Raw genomic sequence first — 7,165 nt, 5'->3', positions numbered from 1 at the left:
TACTAATGGCGTGCTGTTAGTGGCGCACCACAGATGCGCCATTAATGACCATAATAGGTGCGCCATTAGTAGAGGTTTTTCTAGTAGTGGGTGCAACCAGTGGGAGATGGTAGCATGGGCTATATTCAACCGGTTTGGAAGACGGTCACATAACAAGATAGGAGTCTAGGGAGCTTGTCCTTTACATTGTCATACCGGTTGTGATATTGAGCATTCACATTTCTTTTCCTTTTTGTTCCGCTTGCGAGCTGTAATACTTTTATGACTTTGTGCTACTTCAAGACTTTTTAATAAGATGGCTGCATGCATCGTTCCGATGCAGAGGCCGGGAGCAAGCCTCCTTTTCCAAAAAACAATACCATTAGATTCACACTGAAACAAATTTTCATATGATATAAATTTGTATCATAAATACTCATATATTTCTTTCAACAAAATTGACCAAGTTCGACTTCGGATAAGACTTATATGCACTGAAAATTTTACATAGAGGAAAAACACAGTCCAATCAGAGGCGTGGCAAGAGTGTTAACCATGTACCGGTGGGATATAGTATGTGCCGGGACATATAAATGAAATGAAGTGCTCACACACAGTGACGAATCAACTGGGCAGGCTTTAATAGGCTTGAGCCTGCCCTCCAGCGATGCAAAAGAATATTTTAGTAGTTAATAGTACATGTTTCTGCTAGTATTCTAGCAAATTTTAACCTTGTTTGCACAACAGAGCTGGGGGTTGGTGACTTTTTTTTTCACATAATTAACTTTGAGCCTGCCCTTGATTTTCTTACAAGATTCGCCACTGCTCACATAGAACAATAAATTGACAGAAAATGACATGATGCAAAAATTTCAAGTCTTGTGTGCGAATAGAGACGAGTTCTTCTTGCGGCGCAGACCAAGAGAAAAGAAAAGGTCTAGTAAGCAATAGGTCGACCTACTCGGTATAGACAGACAACATATGAACCTCAGAATAGTATGTGGAGTAGCTATTGAACTTTCCTGTGGAGTAACTCTTATTCCTTGTGCATGCCTAAATTTGAGTTCTTGATGGTTATATAAGAAGATTCACTCTTTAAAGTGCCAAACCGCGTGCTGGTGGGAAGACTCCAGAAGTGTGGTGCGTACAGGGACATACGTACAAAGGAAACGAAGTGCTGAGACAGAACCAAAAATTGACAGAAAATGACATGATGCAGATTTTCAGGTCTCGTGCGCGTACAGAGAAGAGTTCTTCCTTCAGCGTGGACCTAGAGAAAAAGAGGTCAAGTAAGCAAGCCTGTCTGCTAGGTACAGAGACCGGATATCAAAGTCAGAATAGTACGCGGTGTGAATTTTTGAGACATGGGTCTAGACGCAGCACCCGATTTAGCAAACAAAATTTAAAGAAAGCATTAGAAAAATGTCGAATATTTCTGAAACTTTTTGCAGGAAATCTAGCGTTATACATGTGCGTAAAGTTTCGCGACAAAATGCATTATGTGGAAATTCTGGCAAAAAGACAAAATTATGGGTACGAAAAAAATGTAAATAGTAACTTCACTACTAGAATCCACAAATAGCCCTAGAGCTAAATTGGTTCCCTGAAGCCCTTTGTGAAGCTGGTGGTGGAGGGTAGAGAGACTTTTAGGGAGATGCAGACCAATGTGCATCACTAGGGATCAGATTAGTGGGCAGCCGTTAGATTGATTACACTTGCAGGGCGTGATTAGGTGCCCAGCGTGCAGCCGACTTTCCTCTAGTTAGTTTCTTAATTATACTCCTGTGATTACCATGCTTCCATATTTATTCCTATTTGCTTCCTTGAATTAACTTCTTCAGAAAATAACACAGTGATATAATTTAAAGTCCATCTAAATTCTTATATTTTCATACTTTATTCCACATTTTTTAGAAAACTTTTTTTTTGCTTCTAGTGCATAGCAAATTTGCTCGATGAAAAATGCATCCCATGTACATTTTATTCTGTTTTTAATGCAGCAAAAGCTTGCTTCCACCGATGAGATAATTTGCTTCGATCTCAGCCAAACTTTTTTGGACGTAACAATTTGTTTCCAAATACTTTGCTCCCATGTATCTTTTTTATCAAGTTTCCAACAAGAAACTTTGCTTCCATCTAATAATAAAAGTGCTTCCATGGTAAAATTAATTTGCTTCTACTCGAACATAAGTTTGTTTCCCTGCTTCGTTCGTTCTTACAATAAGTTTCAGACATGGTACAAATTTATTTAGTTCAAGTCACCAACAGTGTGTACTATGTTTCCGTAAGCCAATAATTGTATCTTCCCTATAAACCGTAGACATGATTCCCTTCGCTTGCGGTCGACCTCATTGTAGGGCAGATCCAAGTGTCATGAGTCATCACACTTCCTAGTGCATGCATCAGTCGCCTCCATATATGTCACCGGCTGCGCAGTTCCAAAGCCAACACGCAACTGCTTGAAATATACTCCCTCGGTTCCACAATGTAAGACATTTTTGCAAGCTATGTAACATCTTATATTATGGGATGGAGGGAGTACATCCGTAATCAGTTAGACACGATGCATAAGTATAGAAGGTATATAAGTATGAAGCAACAACGAGTATTACATATATGGTACGGTAGTGATGAAGTAGAGATTCTCACATTCCCATGTAAGGAAGCATGTATGCTTCGTGCATGCTATGTCACACTGTCTTTGATTTTTTGGATTTGATTTGGCGTTATTCAACAAGAAAAAACAAAAAAAAATTGGCTTGCCACTGTCAGCATGTATATGAAATATAGGAAACATGATGGTTGTGTTTAAACACAAAGAATTCTCTTGACAACACAAATAATAGAACTGTGTTTCTATTGCCCCAAACTATCTGGACCGAAGAAAACATACAACAAAATTAGGAAGCATGGATATTAAGAAGCATCAATTTGTTGTTATCTCAACATAATTCATACCTATCGGGAGCATATAATTTTGTAACTAGAAACTAGCAATGAATGTTGCCAACATGTATGTGCATCAATCAATTTGTGATATACAAACCAATTTCATCCGAGATGCAAACAAAATGGGAAAGCGCGTATCCGATGTTTACAAAGCATGGTTACTGGAAATATCATAATGATAAGAATCTGTGCCTGGGACAGATGATGATGATGGGATGAAAGTTGGTTCAGGCAATGCAATACCTTTTGATTCACAAGAAGGACTTCGAAAAGGGTATGAGCCATGTAACGTCTCCTCACTCTCATATTGTCCTAGTAGTATCATGCTCATCATTAATAATCGAACTATAAATGCCATGCTATTTGCTACCTCTTGAACACTGCGTTGGTTTTCCCTTGAAGATGAAAGGGTGATGCAGTAGAGCAGCGTAAGTATTTCCCCCAGTTTTTGAGAACCAAGGTATCAATCCAGTAGGAGGCCACGCACGAGTCCCTCGCAGCTACACAAATAAATAAACTCCTCGCAACCAACGCGATAAAGGGGTTGTCAATCCCTTCACGGACACCTACGAGAGTGAGATATGATAGATATGATAAGATAATATTTTTGGTATTTTTTATGATAAAGAGAAATAAAGATGCAAGTAAAATAAATGCCAAAGGAAATAACTAAGTATTGGAAGATTAATATGATGGAAAATAGACCCGGGGGCCATAGGTTTCACTAGAGGCTTCTCTCGATAGCATAAGCATTACGGTGGGTAAACAAATTATTGTTGAGCAATTAACAGAATTGAGCATAGTTATGAGAATATCTAGGTATGATCATATATATAGGCATCACGTCCAAAACAAGTAGACCGACTCCTGCCTGCATCTACTACTATTACTCCACACATCGACCGCTATCCAGCATGCATCTAGAGTATTAAGTTCAAGAGAACAGAGTAACGCTTTAAGCAAGATGACATGATGTAGAGGGATAAACTCATGCAATATGATACAAACCCTATCTTGTTATCCTCGATGGCAACAATACAATACGTGCCTTACTGCCCCTACTGTCACTGGAAAAGTACACCGCAAGATTGAACCCAAAGTTAAGCACTTCTCCCATTGCAAGAAAGATCAATCTAGTAGGCCAAACCAAACTGATAATTCGAATAGACTTGCAAAGATAATCAATCATACATAAAAGAATTCAGAGAAGATTCAAATATTGCTCATAGATAAACTTGATCATAAACCCACAATTCATCGATCTCAACAAACACACCGCAAAAGAAGATTACATCGAATAGATCTCCACAAGAGAGGGGGGAGAACTTTGTATTGAGATCCAAAAAGAGAGAAGAAGCCATCTAGCTAATAACTATGGACCCGTAGGTCTGAAGTAAACTACTCACACTTCATCGGAGATGCTATGGTGTTGATGTAGAAGCCCTCCGTGATCGATGCCCCCTCCGGCGGAGCTCCGGAAAAGGCCCCAAGATGGGATCTCGTGGATACAGAAAGTTACGGCGGTGGAATTAGGGTTTTGGCTCTGTATCTGGTAGTTTGGGGGTACGTAGGTTATATAGGAGGAAGGAGTACGTCGGTGGAGCAACGTGGGCCCCACGAGGGTGGAGGGCGCGCCTGGGGGGTAGGCGTGCCCCCTACCTCGTGCCATCTTGGTTGATTGCTTGACGTAGGGTCCAAGTCCTCTGGATCATGTTCGTTCCAAAAATCATGTTTCCGAAGGTTTCATTCCGTTTGGACTCCGTTTGATATTCTTTTTCTGCCAAACCCTAAAATAGGCAAAAAAACAGTAATTCTAGGATGGGCCTCCGGTTAATAGGTTAGTCCAAAAAATAATATAAAAGTGTATAATAAAACCCAATAATGTCCAAAACAGGATATAATATAGCATGGAACAATCAAAAATTATAGATACGTTGGAGACGTATCAAGCATCCCCAAGCTTAATTCCTCCTCGTCCTCGAGTAGGTAAATGATAAAACAGAATTTTTGATGTGGAATGCTACTTGGCATAATTTCAATGTAATTCTCTTAATTGTGGTATGAATATTCAGATCCGAAAGATTCAAGACAAAAGTTTAATATTGACATAGAAATAATAATACTTCAAGCATACTAACTAAGCAATTATGTCTCTTCAAAATAACATGGCCAAAGAAAGTTATCCCTACAAAATCATATAGTCTGGCTATGCTCCATCTTCACCACACAAAGTATTCAAATCATGCACAACCCCGATGACAAGCCAAACAATTGTTTCATACTTTTGGTGTTCTCAAACTTTTTCAATCTTCACGCAATACATGAGCGTGAACCATGGACATAGCACTATAGGTGGAATAGAATGGTGGTTGTGGAGAATACAAAAAGGGAGAAGATAGTCTCACATCAACTAGGCGTATCAACGGGCTATGGAGATGCCCATCAATAGATATTAATGTGAGTGAGTAGGGATTGCCATGCAACGGATGCACTAGAGCTATAAGTATATGAAAGCTCAACAAAAAAGAAACTAAGTGGGTGTGCATCCAACTTGCTTTCTCACGAATGTAAGTGCATCTAGTGCCCCTTAGTGATTTTGGTGTATTGAAGACTTATAGGTTAAGGGACTAATGTATTTTTGAGTGTACACAGGTTTATAAGTCTATGAGGAGTTTGATATTTACAGAGAAAGTTGACCCCTAAAAATGAAGTTCTTCGACTGAAGACTTTGGATTTCTGAAGACTTTGAAAATGAAGAAATTAGTGCAATCCTGAAGACTTGGTATTCATTCGAGGAACATGAAGCATGAAGACTCTTGTTTTCGTAGTTTCATTTTCTCTTTCTTGAGTCATAGGAAACACCGTACTGTTAAAGGGAGTCGAGGAAATACTAAGGAAAAATTTCCATGTGATGCTCAACTCAAAATCCTACACCTACCAATCCCTTCGAGTGAAGCCATTGGAAATCTCATATAGTTCAGTCATATTCTTCAGTGACAGAGACGAAGTTCTTTTGGTCTCTGAGGAATTTGTTCTGACCGAGGAGTTAGGAATTCGCCAGTGCGGATTGCCTACACAGTGAGGAACATGATAACTCTGAGGAATTTGATACTCAAATTCCCGACCGTTGCTGTGCTATGCGCCAGCTGTCCCAAAATATCTATCGACCTAACGGTCATATCATTGAAGGGCATTTATGTCTTATCATGTCGGGCTGCTCCCTAGGCTATAAATAGCCGTCCCCTACAACCACTAGCTGGTTGGCTGCTCCGAGAGAAACTGACACTTGTCATTTGAGAGCATCCCATCCTCCGAGGACTTTGAGCGAAAATCATCAAGTGAGGAAAACCCAAGCCCAAACACCTACAAACCCCAAGTGATTGAGCATCACTGAAGATATTGATCCTGCATGGATCCGGCACTTGTTACCTTTGAAGACTGTGTTTCTTCCAGACGGTTAGGTGTCATGGTCTAGAGCATCCAAGAGGAATTGTGGATCGCCGAGTGACCAAGTTTGTGAAGGTTCGAAAGTCACCTGAAGACTTACCACGAGTGATTGGGCGAGGTCTGTGTGACCTTAGCTCAAGGAGAATACGGTGAGGACTGTGTGTCCGGGACTGTGTGTCCGGGACTGTGTGTCCTCAGGTTTAAATACCTAGCCGCTCCAACCAGATGTACAACTGAGACAGCAGTTGGAACTGGTCTACCAAATCATTGTCTTCACCAAGCTCACTGGTTCTATTTCCTCAACTCTTTCATTTCCTCATATCTGTGTTGAGTGCTTGTTCGTATCTGTGTTTGAAGACTTAGACTGAAGACTTTCTCAATTTCCTCAGTTCAATTTCTTCAGTCTGTTTGTCTTCATCTTGTGTTATCCTGTGTTTACGCTTTCTGTACTCTGTGCTTGTCTTCATTTCATCATGATGACTATGCTTGTGTTCTGTTATGTTTACTTTTGAGTACTTATTCTGCTGCTAGTAGATCTTCGCTAAGGAATTTCCTCACCTGCAAATTCCTTAGTGAAGAATTCATAAAAATCGCCTATTGACCCCCCTCTAGTCGATATAACGCACTTTCAATTGGTATCAGAGCAAGGTACTCCCTTGTTCTGTGTGATTTTGGTTTAACCGCCTGGAGTTTTAGTTATGTCGACCGCAGGTATGATCAAGGTCTCTGCTGGGTGTCCTTCCTTCGATGGGATAGACTACCCCTACTGGAAAAATAAGATGCGAATGCA

The sequence above is a fragment of the Triticum dicoccoides genome, chromosome 6A, assembly GCF_002162155.2.
Source record: "Triticum dicoccoides isolate Atlit2015 ecotype Zavitan chromosome 6A, WEW_v2.0, whole genome shotgun sequence".
In the NCBI taxonomy this organism is placed as follows: domain Eukaryota; kingdom Viridiplantae; phylum Streptophyta; class Magnoliopsida; order Poales; family Poaceae; genus Triticum; species Triticum dicoccoides.
Note: the sequence above shows the minus strand (reverse complement) of the source record.